The following is a 15646-nucleotide window of genomic DNA, read 5'->3' on the forward strand; positions in this document are numbered from 1 at the left end:
CACACATTGTTGCTTTTGAGCAATGCTTGGAATTTTAGCTGTTGGAAAACAGTGACTCTAATATTTTTGAGCGTTCATTCTGAATCCAGCACTCTACATGTGTTATCTAATTTAATGCTCTCCCACGTTTGTTATTTAATTTACTATTAATGATGGCCCAAGTAGGAAGCTGTTGTTGTCTCAAATTTACAGATGGGGAAACTGAGGCAACCATGTTTACAGAGTTAGAAAAAGACCATTTTTCTTCCCACTCCCTCAAGCAAAACAACTGCTCTTCACTCACTAGGAGCCCCAGGAAATTGTGGGTGATAGTAAACTGTGTGCAACTGTAACAAGGTGATATCTCCATATAAGCAATACTTTCGCCGAGATAGGCTAGATGTAGTGAGTTCCCATATTGCCAAATGAATAAGCCGGAGAATTTTCCTAAATGACCATGAAGTTGATCTGCCTGAGACTAAAAGCAAAGCATTTCAGTGGGGTGGGATGGGTAGCAGGAGTGGATCTAGAATAGAATATATAAGGAAGGATTGATCCTATATTCTATCTTCTTTATATTTAGTAAAATTGGTATTAGTCTTGAACTTCAACCTGTGGTCATTGCTTGCACTTTAAATATTGATATTATATAAGCTCCATTCTTTGTTCTCTGATCATCATACTACTACTAATAATAACAACAATAGTTCACATCCATTAACCACCTACTATGCACTGATATTTTCTGTAGATTCATTTACTGATCTCTTCCCAGAACCCGATGAGTGGATAATAGTATTGTATCTCCTACTGGATAGGGAAACTGAGGCTCAGGAATGTGGCACGACTGTGTACAGTTATGCAGCATCTGAGCAGACATAAGTATAAACCCCTGGCTGTCTGCTTCTGAGCCTGCATCCTAACCACTATGCCTCACAGTGTATTCTCCATGGGATCCCTGAATGAACTCACCCACACTCAGGGCTTCAGCTATCTCTAAAACATACTGATGAAGTCCCACTCATGTCATTGCCCAGGAATGTTCTGCTAAGGACAAACACATCCACACACCTCAGGAGAAATCTCACTCATGCCCCAATGGGGACTTGTAATCTTCCCAAACCTCCTTCTATATTTTGTCTCTTGAAAAATGACATATTCCAACGAACTGTTCTAGCATGAAGCCTAGAAATGATTTTAGTCCCATCTTTCCAAATCTCTGTGAGTGATCTCTCACCAGACTGCTAAGCCTTCCTCTTTATTTCCTCTCAAATCTGTCTCTCCCTCTCCTTCTTTAAGTCACAGCTCATCTTTGATCAGTAACTGCCATGACCTTACACAGGCCTCCTGCCTCCAGCCTGGGAATCTAGAAATCCACTAACTGCACTAGAACTGGAGTGATTTCTCTAAAGATGATTCTGACTACATTCTCCACTGTTGAAATCTATTCAGTGGCTCCCACTGACTCAAAATCACCCTCTCCCAACACACTAGGCTCTTCATAATCTGAATCCTCCTCATGGGAATAATCATCTTCCTCTTCTTCTCCCATGCTACGCAACCAGCCTCTCAGAGACAGCAGCCATGCAATGCCAGCACCCAGACTGGTGTCCGGCACATGGCTGATGATCAATACATGGTTTTGAGTGAATGAGTAGTGCTTAGTCAAAAGATTCTATCAATTATGGTTATAAATTGGCTTCTAGTCAAGATGGTGGAGAAAGTAAATGCTGTGTTCATCTCCTCTCACAACCACCTCAAAATTACAACTAAACTACAGAACACACATCATTGAGAATCACCTGAAATCTAACTGAAGTCCTAAACTAAGGACATAAAGAAACCATACAGAGACTGGTGGGAGAGGCAGAGACATGGAATGAGTTGGCCCCACACCCATATGTGACAGTTAAAGATCAGGAGGGATATCTCAGCTGTGGAGGTTCCTCCTGAGGAGTGAGGGGTCCCAGAAGGAGAAGAGAGAGAGCAAGAAGTTGAAAACCTATTTGAAGAAATAATAACAAAAAACTTCCCTAACCTGGTGAAGGAAATAGACATACAAGTCCAGGAAGTGCAGAGTCCCAAACAAATAGAATCCAAAGAGGGCCACACCAAGGTACATTATCATGAAAATTACAAAGGTTAAAGACAAAGATAGAATCCTAAAAGTAGCAGGAGAAAAGCACTCATTTTTTCTAAACTTACAAGGGAGCTCCCATAAGACTGTCAGCTGATTTCTCAACAGAAACTTTGCAGGCCAGAAGGGATTGGCACAAAATGTTCAAGGTGATGAAAAGCAAGGATCTAAAACCAAGATTACCCAGAAAAACTATTATTTAGAATCCAAGGGAAGATAAAGAGCTTCCCAGACAAGAAAAGCTATAGGAGTTTACTATCACCAAACCAGTATTACAAGAAATGTTAAAAGGTCTTCTTTAAGAAAACAACAACAACAACCTACATCTTTATCAACAATTACTTTAAAAATAAATGGATTGAATGTTCCAATCAAAAGACATAGGGCGGCTGACTAGGTAAGAAAACACGACCCTTACATATGCTGCCTACAAGAGACTCGTTTCAGATCAAAAGACACACACAGGCTGAAAGTAAAGGGATTGGGGAAAGATATTTCATGAAAATGGAAACAAAAAAAAGCTTGGGTAGCAATACTAATACCACACAAAATAAACTTAAAAACAAAGGCTATAACAAGGGACAAAGAAGGACTCAGTAATTCCACTTCTGGTTATTTATCTGAAGAAACCCAAAACACTAATTTGAAAAGACATGTACATCCATATGTTTACTGCAGCATTATTTACAATAACCAAGGTATGGAAACAACCTAAGTGTCCATCAATAGAAAAATGGATAAAGAAATTATGGTACAGGGCTGGCCGAGTGGTGCGTTGGTTAAGAGTTGGCTTGGGACTCCAGCTCTGAGCATCAAGGCCCTGGTTCGGATCCCACATGAGGGCCAGTGACGCTGTACCCTCTACAGCTAAGATGGTGAACAACAGCTCGACCTGGAGCCCGGCATAGGTTGCAGTGGAGCTGCAGTGGGCTCCCATAAGCAACCGTGAGGGGCCGGCAGCCGGCATGAGCTGCCAAGAGCTGCCGTCCAGTGGCCGGCGACCGATCTGCCTCAGCCGGGAAGAGCGCAATGATAATACCAACATGGACCAGTGAAGCGACGTCCTCCACAACTAGACTGAAGAACAAAAAAGGACAGCAACTTGTCTGTTCCCCTCCCCCGATTCCCCAATGCTGTTCCCCTCCCCCAACTCCCCAATAAAATCTTAAAAAAGAAAAGAAATTATGGTACATATGAGTGTATACAATGGAATATTACCCAGCCATAAAGTGGTATGAAATCTTGCCATCTGCAACAACATGAGTGGACCTACGGGGTATCTTGCTAAGTGAAATAAGTTAGACAAAGACAAATACCATATGACTTCACTTATATGTGAAATCTAAAAAACAAATTAAACAAACAGAAACAAACTCACAGAAACAGAGAACATTATGATGGTTGCCAGATGGGAGGGGGGTTGGAAAAATGGGTGAAGGGATTAAGAAGTACAAATTGGTAGTTACAAAATAGTCATGAGGATGTAACTACAGCATAGGAAGTATTGTCAATAATATTTAATAACTATGTATGGTGTCAGATGGGTATTAGATTTATCAGGGTGATCCCAAGTTATATAAATGTCTAATCACTATGTTGTACACCTGAAACTAATATAATAGTGCACGTCAACTGTAATTAAAAAATAAAAAATATATAAAAAAGGAATGGTTACTATAACTTCATATTTAAGATCCATAATGCAAACATTTTTGAGCTAATTTTGGTTTTATGAGCTGAATAGAAAATTTTTTGCAGGCCTATTGTTTTCCAAAATTGTTTCCAAGTTAGCGATTAAACTATTAATGCAAGTCTTCATATCATTGCTCTTAATGCCACTGAGCTATTCTTCTCAAACCTGAGCAAGTCATCACTTACAGCACACTAGGTTTAATTCATTTGAAGGCACACACTTGATTGTGATGTGAGTTCTCTTTCTTATGCTTTAAACAGAAGCCAAGTTGTTTTGTTGTTGTTTGTTGAAGGAGCTGCACATTTTCCCTGCTCTGCAGATATAGAGTTAAGGTTGCTTGTTCACAGGCGGGATTTGGCAGTAGGCGTAGAGAATGGCTTTGGCAGACTTAGTTTAATTGACATAAACTTGAGCACTTGCCGCCCCTCACATAGAAAATTCCCAGAGCTGTTCTTAACAGGCCTCACAAATCTAATAGTAAAAGGATTTGCTGATGAGAAACATCTGCCTGAGGGCCTCGTGAAGATTCCATAGCAAGTTATACTTTCCATGCTGTAACCCTATATGGATTTCCCCTACTCTTTGTCATGGAGAAAGCCCTTGAAACATTCCCTATTTCATCATGAGATTTTCACATACCTCCTCTCCTTAGCAGGACCAATTATACTGTGTTCTTGTTGGAAAGAACAGAGAAGCTATGAAGATAATTGAATTAACCCCTACCCCATCACTGCCCTAGGACTTGAAACTTTGGGTATATTTAGAAGTGAATATAGAAAATTCCAAAAGGATGTCCTTTACTCATTGTAAGACTGTTTAAACACATACAAAATTACATTTAAAGAAATATGGTTCTTGACTTTTTCTGTGTGGCTTATTTCGCTTAGCATAATAATCTCAAAATCCATCCATGTAGTCACAAATGGCAGTATTTCATCTTTTCTTACGGCAGGATAGTATTCCATTGCATTTCTATACCACATCTTCTTGAAATCTACGTAACTCTACTAAGCAGTGTCACCCCCAATAAACTTTAATTAAAAAAAAAGAAATATGAATGTTGCATGTTTGATAATTTGGAAATTCTGATTTGTATAGACAAGGGATTTTTGAATGAAAGAAACTCTGCTTACTACTCCTCCAGCAGTACATCCAGTCCAAACCAAGACCATACATATTGGCATTCAAGAACATCAAGGTCAACCAATATAAAGCCATCCAGTGCTGGACAGAAAGAAACACAAGTCCTTCATGAGTGTTAGATTAAAATATCTGATGGAAATGTAGGAACCACATTTTCTAACAAAAATGGAGGATGTAGGTTTCACAAGGACTGAAGGATGAGGAAGTATTAAGAAGCAAATTATGCAGTTAAGGGAGCTGGAGTTATATTTCTGACACCTGCTGAAGAAGCCCTATGTTATACTACATCTTGCAGAAAACCAACAGAGCTTCTCTGTGTGATGCATATTCTACAACCCTGCTCTCTTGGTAGGAAAAATCTAATTTTAATGTGAGCTTCGGCATGTGGTGTTTATGGGGAAAGTTGTGTGTGTGGGTGTGCGCTTAACTACTCAGGAGGGATGTGAACTATGATTCAAATTTCAGAAGGCTTTCCTACTTTTGAATACCAAGAAACCAAAACAGTCAACGGGATGAATCGACTTCCAAGCCAAGAAAAGCAACAAGGCATTTTCATATCAAAAAAGTAGGGTAAATTTTTGCCATGAGTTATTTAAGAAACGCTTTCCACACCCTGAGCAGATGATCTAGTTCCTGTCCAAAATTGGCAGTTTCCTTCTGAAGACTAAATGAAGCATATTGTGATTAAAAACAAATGAAAACCGATCCGTAAGTTTTCAATCGGATCGCTCTTCTGTCTTGAAATTCAGGGAGAGTGGTAGTGTTTAATGTTGTACTGTTCAGGTACTGTACAGTATCAAATAAACATTATGAAAGTGAGGTTTTGTAACTTAATCTGGATTATCTGTAAATAAGCAAAATGTATGAAAATATGAATTTTCATAATCATTTAGTATTTACACAGTTCTAGTTGCTGCTGAACTTTGGAAAATGGGAGCTTTCCATTTGCTAACTAATCAGAGTCCAAACTAATGGCAGAGCAGCACCCTTTGGAGGCCAAGTTCAAGATCTTCCCTAGCTTCTGAATGCTGACCTGTTGCTCTGAGATGAGGGAGTCGACAGGACAAAGGGAAGGAGGAAGAAAGAATCTAGCCCTGTATAGTCATGGCCCATTCCTGGTTTTGCTGGTTGGCGTGGTGAGTGGGAATTTCTTCCACCCCTTGATGTTTGCAATAGAAATCCCTGGGTAGAATGTAGGCATGCAAAAGCTCACACACCCTTGATGAGAGTTGCTTCATGCGTTTGGCAACCACTAGTACTTTTTTCCCAGTCCAAGGATCTGGATAATTATCTTGGTTCATGGTGGGTGGTATCTCACTGCCAAATTATTCTCTTGAGAGGACAACTACATCAGGATTTTGCAGCTAATGGTCTGAAATTTTTGGACTAATTGATTTAGATTTGTAATACTTCTTTGTTTTATGTAGAAAGTATTGGGCTAGGGCTTGGCACTGAAGGACCATTGTAGCCCTGTAGGTTTAAATTTGTGCACTAATTGAATTAGACGTGTAATACTTTTTTTTTGTTTTATGTGGAAATGATTGTTCTTATCAGTAAAAAAACAAAAACACACTGTAGCCTTGTAGTTTCTCCCGCGGAAAGTAATTTCTGCTTTGCGAAGCTTCCCAAAAGATGGCTTGTTGAGTGTCGGGAGCAAGTCTGTTATCCTAGCTTCATGGGCATCCTACTAGTACAGGATGTAACACAAGGATTCCATAAGAGTTTGCTGAGTTGAATCTTATACGTGTGTCCTTGTTTCTGTCAAAGATTATACAGATGACCACAGAACCACACAGAGAAAGCTGTCTTCTGTCATTATACAATAATGGAAGGAAAAGTAGAAATGATGGTCTGGCAACCACTGCTCAAGTTTTGTCTTCACTGCTTATTAGCGATGTGATCTTGAACAAATCACATCTCAGCTTCACCTATGAAATGGAGGTCTTAGAAGCTACTTATAATGGAAGATAACAGCGTTATCATCATCAAGCTGGAAAATCTACATGTGAAAAGAATGCATCCCTTCTAAACATGCTGTATGATAGAAATCCAAAGTATAATTAGAATGACAGATTGTAGTAGTGGGAAAGTAGTGAATCTCAGTATTCTACCTGATTCATACCACAATTGCTTCTGAGGTCTCAAGTTTCCTGCTGGGCTTTCTAAGCCCAATAGGGTTACTGCTGCCATTCAGACCAATGTTGGAGACCATTGCCTCTTCGTGGATTCAGGAATTGATTGATGGAGAGAGAGGACGTTTAGGTCTGGTCTTGAAGGATGAGTGCGATTTCTGTGAGCAGAGGAGGAAAGGAGACTAGTCTCAGAAGATGTCCAGAGGTGGACAATGACCGGGCTCATTTGTTGTTATCTACACAACTAGACTCAGAGGATGGAGGCAGTCAAGTGATTCAGTCTCAGATTTCACTGAGCTTTATTGAGACTCTCTCTTTGACAAGCACCAGCCTGGGGCTTTCATGTGTATGACCTAATGTAACCCTTCAACAACATGGTGTGATGGGTGCTCTTACCCCTCTTTTACAGATGACCTATGGGTACACATACAGATGACTACAGAACCACAGGGATGAAGCAAAAGAGTGAAGTAAGTCATTTGGAGCAAAGTATACATCTGGGTCCACGTTTGGCTGATAGACTGCTAGTGCTCAACTCTTGGTAAGAAGAAAGTGAAGTGCAGAGAGACTCGGGGACTTACTCAATGGAACAGAGTGACTAGATAGGGGGCTGGCATTTAAATTTGGGTTTTCTGAACCTAAGTCTGGTGCCCTTCCCACCATATGATCTTCCTGCTAGAGAAGCTGAGAAACAAACCTGGAGTGATCATTGGTCCCTAGATTGTAAATAGCCTTAAAGATTAGCCCAAGGACTTAGACTGCACTCAGTGACCAGCTGAAGACTCTAAGCAGGAGGGTGAAAAGTGGTACCTTGGGTCTGTTAGAAATGCAGGGACATGGTTAGGACAATACATATAATACAGAAGTGATGTTCTAAGGATAGAAGTAGCAAGGCAGATATACAATGGACCAACGCAGAAACGGAATGTGAAACATGGCATAACTAGCAATTGATTGTGCCACGGAAAGAAATCAAAGATGATAGATTCCTGGGCTAGTGAGATTTTTCTTAGGCCACCCTCCCTGTCCTAATTGAAGAAACTGACAGGTACAGAGAGTAGTGGGAACCATGTGAATGGTTCAAGGGGAAAAATATCCCATGATGGAATCCATGTTTATTCACCACAATGCACCAGGATGCAAACAGAGCCTTCCATTGCCTGTCTCCATAACTAAAGCAGAGACTCACTGCTGATTCAGAAATGTATCAGCCATGAAGATGGGGGAGAGGCTCCAAATTTTAATACCCCCAAAATCAATCCAAGTGTGGTGGAAAGTTCAGTTTGCTAAGGGAGCCTAACTTTGCATGAAGAACGTAGCTAGATTAGTTTGAAGGAGACATTACTTTCTCTGATCTCATCAGTTTCTCTGTTTTAATGGGCTTTTTTGCAATTGCTTATCTGCCAATACCCTGATTACACAGTTGCCCTTATAACCGCAAATGGATATTTTTTTTTCCTCCTGCGGTAGAACGTCACAAATGCTTTTGACTTTGACAGTGGCAGGTGTGATGGAAAGACAAGTACCAAATGCTCAAGGTACAGCTGACCTGGCCAAGTTGAAGCATTATAAATATTAGTAATGAGAGGAGAAAAGAGTAAACTTCAGTAAATCACTGTTAATTAAAAAAAGCTATTGAATAGAGGAAAAGAGGAAAATTGAGAATATGAAGTAGTCAACCCCTTCTGGTAACTTCCAAGAGTGCCAATTCAAATGCAATGTTGGGCAAATATTGATAAAAGTGAAATGACCAGGGTAGCTTTTAGCTCAATTTGAAAAAATATGTATCTAAGTATTTATCTTATTAAAAGATCAACCCCCTTAAAGCATGTTGGAAAGAAGACAATTGCTCTCTTATCTAACGGGACTCTTAGGTATAAATGGTTCATACATGATACAGTTAGAATGTAGCAAAGCAAATTGAAGGTAATATAGAAAATGCAAAAATACCTAGTCTATCACATTCTTAAAAAATAATCTGAGCCGTCATCATGCTATATGTGTCACAGGCTGCTCCTATTCCTCGCAATTCTGAAAAGTCCAGACAACATGTGAAAAAATATTGTAAGATGGGACATGACAGTCAGTATTAAATATTAATCAATGCACAGCATTTCCCTAAATAACAAAAATTATACTAACTTTATTTTGTATTGAGTACATATTTCAAGATTAAAAATTGTTTGGGGTTCTTTTCCAATATGAACCCTTAATCCAAATATCCAAATGTTTGTGGGTATTTTCCTTTTCCTTCTCCCTCCCCTCTCTCCTCCCCCTCCCTTCTTCTCCTTCTCTCTCTCTCTCTCTCTCTCTCTCTCTCTCTCTCTCTCTCTCTCTCTCTCTCTCTCTCTCTCTCTNTCTCTGTCTCTCTATCTCTCTGTCTCTTTTAGGAAACTGCACTCTGCAAAGCCCTTTGACTTGAAGAAATAGTGATCTAAGTCAAGGTCCTGCCACCCAGAAGGACTGTGGGCATGGGAGACACTGAAATCGGTGTGTAATGTTCTTTATTTCATAACTGTAAAGCAACATGCTAATCACAGAACGAGTCTGTTTGCACGTGAGCTCCTTGTCGGGGTGGCAGGCCTGACAGATCCCAGATCCCCTGGCTTTCCAGGTGGGCTACAGTCTGCGTCCATCTTTTCTGCTCTATCCTTTGATTTGTTAATAGTTTGAGATAAAACTTAAAGTCACAGTAATTTTTTTTAGCCAGAGTTAAGTCAGATAAACTTGACTAATTCAACTTAATGTTTATCCATGGTCTTACTCCAACTTAGGAAAAAAAATTTTTTTGAGTCCCAAGAATCTTTAGAAGCCTTGCACTATTAATCACATTTGTATTTCTTTTTCCTGCAAGGGGCAATGTAAATACATTACGTGGATCCCAAATACTTTTTATCCGAGTAAGAAACACAATGTTGGATTTGGTTTTAATAGAATGCACGTGTGAGAAAGATCGCACCACAACCACTTAGTAACATCTTTTGTATAATGTTTTGCCTGGAATCCTGCATGGGGTGGGTCATTTTCCTATCGCATGGCTCCCGCTCCCATTTTTCCCTTTCTTCAAACTTGCCCAAGCTTGTCTGTTGCTATTTGGGGTTGCTCGATCCTTCTGGTCAGCAATGATTCCTAAGGATCGAGATGAGCCTCCTAAACGTTTTGGAGGAGAAAATGGAATCAGAAAAGGAATCATTTCTGCTGTGATGGAAAAGAAAAAAGGATGCGAGAGTGAGTGACAAAACATCTGTGGACCACCAAAAAAGTCAACTGGAATTGGAAGGAGGTGGACCAAAAAAAAAAAAAAAAGTTGCTTTGCAGGCATAGCTTTAAAGAGAAAATGAATCAGAAAAGAGTTTTGAAGTGCTAGAATGTACTGCCTAATAACTTTAGATAGTCCATTGAGTCTTCCGGAATTTTTTTTGTTCTTCTTCAAGAATAATCTGCTTACATCGTTAAGACCTCAGCTAAGCTCAGTAACACAAATTACCAGATGTTGTATCGCCTAGTTTCTCCATCAAAAGACCAACCACCAAGCTTGTTGAAAGAGAAAGGTCATTGTCCCTCCCTGGCTATAAAACTATTTTTGCAACTCCTAACAAATGAAATGAGAATACCTTTCAGCTGTCCATGGAAGTATATCCCACCCCTTCGAAGTCTCCCTGTTTCGCTTTGTTATTTTCTAATAATGCACTCATGTGTAAGCTAATAATGTGAACAGGGAAAATGAAGAGACTTAAAAAAAAAAAAGAGGGAAAAAGCAGAATGAATTAGGGCAATTGAGGTCGCTCTGTTTCATTTTTGCTGGAAGGATTTTAGCCCTAGTTTTTACCTTATCGCTTATTACACAATTTATGATAAAATGAGATGTGATTCCATTCTTATCATTGTGCTATAGTCTATTGAACACGCATATATGAATTCATTTCAGATTTAAACACTATCTTAATTATAAATGGAATAAAATGGACAACCTATCAGGATCTCTAAATTGCATTCTAACAAATAGTTTCATTCTTTATCACATTTCTACTGATGACACATTGGGTATAATAATGTTGGAGGAATAGTGCTTTTTTTTTTATGCAGTGCCTTAACTGTGCCAAAACATTTTCCTTTCGACAACTAATAGTTTTATTTCCTGACATAACTTTGAGAACTTTAACCACGGGTCATGCCTCCTAATATTTTTTATGATGTTCTGCCTACAACACAGTATCAGGAAATCATCTACAAATGATATAAATGTTGCACAATGAAAACAATATTACACGCAACTTGGTATTTTCTTGTAATGTGGTCATTATTTGAATCAGGAACATGTAGAAACATTAGCAACAAAAGCCATTCACCAAATTGAAAATATTGCAAGAAATATTCTATTTGTGTTTTAAATGCAATATACATTTAATAAAATGTCAAATGCAATTTTTAAAGAAAACACATATTTACATAAACCTAAAAAAGTTTAGCCTTATGTTCCTATTTACTTGCTACAAATGGTGAAAATTGCTGTAAAGTTATGTTATGATTAAACCTACAGTTTTATAGTTAGTGTGGTCCTCAGTAAATCTGAGTTAATGTAATAATATAGGTCCTGACCATTAGAAGATGATACTGCATATTCTATAAAAACATTAATATAAACATGGTATTTTAAAATATAAAATAATAATGTTTAGAAAAACTGATATTAGAAATTGTAGGAAGCATACAATTTTGTAATTAAACATGTATTTTGATGTGTGGCATCTGTTGAAGAATTTCTAACTCAAAATGACTTAAATGTAATTTCACATATCAAATAAGTAACCATTTCCGTGACAACAGGTGAAAGCAAAATAATTAGCACTTTGATGTTAATTGTTTATTAATGTGTTAAGTTTACCAGACAGCCTCATCTATTTACTAGGTATTGCTGTACTTCCGTATATTACTCCAAGAAAGTGATGTGTGTGTGTGTATATATATATACACACACACACACACATATACATACTTTCTACTTTGACTTGCTTCTCTTTATAAAGTTTTCTTGCAGCACTTGAAAAGTAAACCTGGCCACTGGTCATTCTGCATAAAGTCTGGTGTTTTTTTAAAGTTTGCACTCAGACCATGAAGCAGAGCAGCTGTCCTGTAAGATATCCTAGGCACCGAGCTGTCCAGCAGTGTCGTCTTGTAGACACTTTTTTTGAACAGCACAAATGAAAGGCGGGTCATTTCTCACTCTTTTTTACTATAAGCGGGAGATTGCTACACATGCACACACGCACGCACGCACACACGCACGCACACACACACACAAATACAATTTTTAGGCTTTTTTTTTCAATTTAAATGATTTGCTATCACCGTTACTCCATCTTTTATCTCTAAAATAGTTTCAACCCTGTTAATGTGTGCATGTACTTTTTTCTTATCAGCCTCTCAGCAGCATTTGTGATTCATAGCAGCCATCAAAGTGATAATAAACTCATTCACAAGACTAACAAACACGGGGCTCCCAGTTATTTACGAGGCAAATCCACAGCAAGGCTGGGCTGGGGAACAGGGGAGAATCAAGATGGTGTTGATTGATAAATTGACAGGTTAATTTACAAGTGGATAATAGGAGTTAGACCCAGAGGGAAAGACAGCGAGTCTAGCTTGGTTGCACTGCCATCTGTCTTACGCTCAGAAATCTGCAGGGCTGCTGGCTGTCAGAATCAAACCCATACACATTCCTCATAACTTAAAGACAAAGGCCTCCATTTGCCGCTGTTTGATGGGATAGCTGCATCGGTTCCTCACACAGCTGACCCTCAATATGTCAGAAACAGCGCCGTGTCCCCGTGTGTTTTATAAGGACCACTTAGAGCATGATTTAGAATAAGTTATTCTGTCTGTTTCACACGAGGTTGATTTCAAGATGGTTTTTCACGAATATTAATTGTTGTTTGGTTGTTGAGGGTCAAAATGGATTCTTTCAAGTTTCAGAGGCCTATGACAGGTCTTTGTTCTAAGATGTACACCTCCACTGCTGCCCCCAAAACACACCTTTTCTTTTTTATCTTTGGTATTAGATACTAGCCAGTAGAGCTATTTACAAGGTATGATAGAATAAAACCAGTTGTACAACTCTCATACTAAATACTCACACCATCTTTTTCCTCCTAGTTTTATTATTGTAAATTGTGAACATGGTTGAGAATGACAAAAATAAGTTCAAAAAGCACTTTTAAAACAGTATTAGTACATTTGTTGATGTTTCTCTTCCCAGGAAACATTTTATTTTACAGGTCAGCCATTTATGTTATTAGTTTTGAAGAAAAAATCTTCCACGGTTAATTATTATGATTTTTTAATCTAACGGGTCTGGTATAACAGAAAAATCTCATCGTAGGCTGTCAGGATGGCGCCTCTTTACTGGGCTAATGTCACTGCTACTTAGAAAGCAGAGACAGCAAATCTGTAACTATTGCCACGTTGGTCTTTTAAAATTAGCTGGCTGGAGACTGTCGGCAGCACTGGCCGAGCCCCAGGCCCCCCGTAAAGCAGCGCTGGGTTCCCACTCCCCAGCACCTCCCATCACAGGGCTGAAATTCTTGGGTCTCAACCCAAACCCTTCCTCCCTGTATCTCCACATAGTAAACACCCTTCTCAGATTCAAAAGTTCATTTAATATTGAAACTTGGTGGATTCAAACAAATACTGGGAGTTCAACACATTTTAAAAGGAAATTCAAAAAGGCACAGAAAAGTATGTCTGCTCCACTTCCAAAATTCATTACAAAATGCTGACACTAATATTATTTTTAAACAGATTGTCTCCTATTAATCAAGGTTATTAAAATGAACTATTAAAACCTGGCCTTTAGTTGAATACCATGATAAAGCCCATGGAAAATATCTGATCAAGAATGAACATCAGAAAAATAAAAACAAATAACTTTGCACGCATGCATGGAATTTTATGGTGTCATAAGGTTAAAAATGTTCCCTTAAAGGGTAAATATCCTTTGAAAAGAAAATTCATTTATGTGTGAATAGGAGGTTGAATGGCTTTTACTGCTTTGTTTAAAAATAGACAATCATCTTGGTAATTTTTTTTGGCAAGTGGTATATTTTTCCAAAAAGACTCATAAAAGATCACAATATGTTTATATTTAAGGTTGCTAATTTTTGTTGATATGGTAACTGTTTTATTAAAAGGGTGTCTTTTGTTCAGAAAGATGTTTAAAGTAGCTTTTAAACTTTATCATATACAGAGTAAACTTGAGTTCTTTCTTTAGATTGAAGCAAGGTATTTTATTTTCTCAGGACTAGTTCAATTTTGCATTATATATATTATCTATTTAGAGACTTAATGACAAGAAAAATGTTACATAAAACAGAGAAATAATTGATGGCCAGTTTACACAAATGTATGCTTTTATACCGCATTTCTATAGGGAATCTCATAAATGTGTTCAAAATTCCGTCTAATATTCATTTTCTCCTTTCTCTAAATTCCAATGGTAAAACTACTAGTTACAGAATGATAAATCTCCAACATGTTATACTTTTATAACTTAAAATACATGTTAATTTCCTAAAGACTGATTTTCAGTTAATATTTTTAAAAACCTGTGATCCCAGTACGATGGGGCCAGACTCCTTTTAATCAGAAGTGCATTAATATAGAAGAGAATAAAACCGAATGCAAGATTGGGCAGGTACTGTTTATAATTTAAATGTTTATAATTTAAATTTTCAGTAAGTTTCGCTCCCCCCCCTGTGCAAGCTAAGGAGAGGGTTTCTGCCTTTTTCTCTCTGCAGGTACTAAAAGAAAATCTGAAGCAAAAACCCACACCCAAACTACCATCACCACCACCACCACAAAAAAACAAAACAAAACAAACCCAAAAAACAACAAAAAAGAGATTGGATCTAATATTCCACCCAATGTCTGAGTTAAGCCTGTGACAGGGATGTTTCAAAACGAGACTATTTAGACACATTGATTTTTGTTGTCACTTTCTTCTTATTTCATATGTCACACCAAGGCTTGGAAATTAGATGAATATAAGATGGGTCCGCTGGTCATTCATTGTTCCTCAGGAGGAATTTTCAAAGTCAGCTGGCTGTGCTTGATGAAAGTGACTGCCCAGAGCCCCAGTCTGCCTACGGGGAAGTTGAGGCGAACTTCAACTTCCCACTTCACTCATAGTGCTGAGATTTCTGGTTGTCAAGAAGGCATCTATTTAACTGAAGTCTGGGAAATCTCAAAAGGAAAGCATTAAGGGAAAAAAGACAGCCTAAATCATCTTTTTCCCTCTGACTTCAAAGTCCTTTGAAATGGACGTGAAACTCCTGATTCTGGTAAACAAATTTTAGGAAGCGAGTCATGCAGGCAATGCTTTCTTCGATTGGGTGCTTCCAGGATAACAGGGTGACACCCAATCTTTGTGTTTTGAAGTTTGTAATAATAAATAGAAATCAATGCTGGAGACTGAAGGGTGCATCAATTAGCTTCCTTTTATCTCACAGATTTGTTCCATGGTGTGTCTTTTGGTCCCCATGATTGTTTTTTCACATTGTAGAACGT

Source organism: Hipposideros armiger, unplaced genomic scaffold (assembly GCF_001890085.2).
Source record: "Hipposideros armiger isolate ML-2016 unplaced genomic scaffold, ASM189008v1 scaffold_35, whole genome shotgun sequence".
Classification (NCBI taxonomy): Eukaryota; Metazoa; Chordata; class Mammalia; order Chiroptera; family Hipposideridae; genus Hipposideros; species Hipposideros armiger.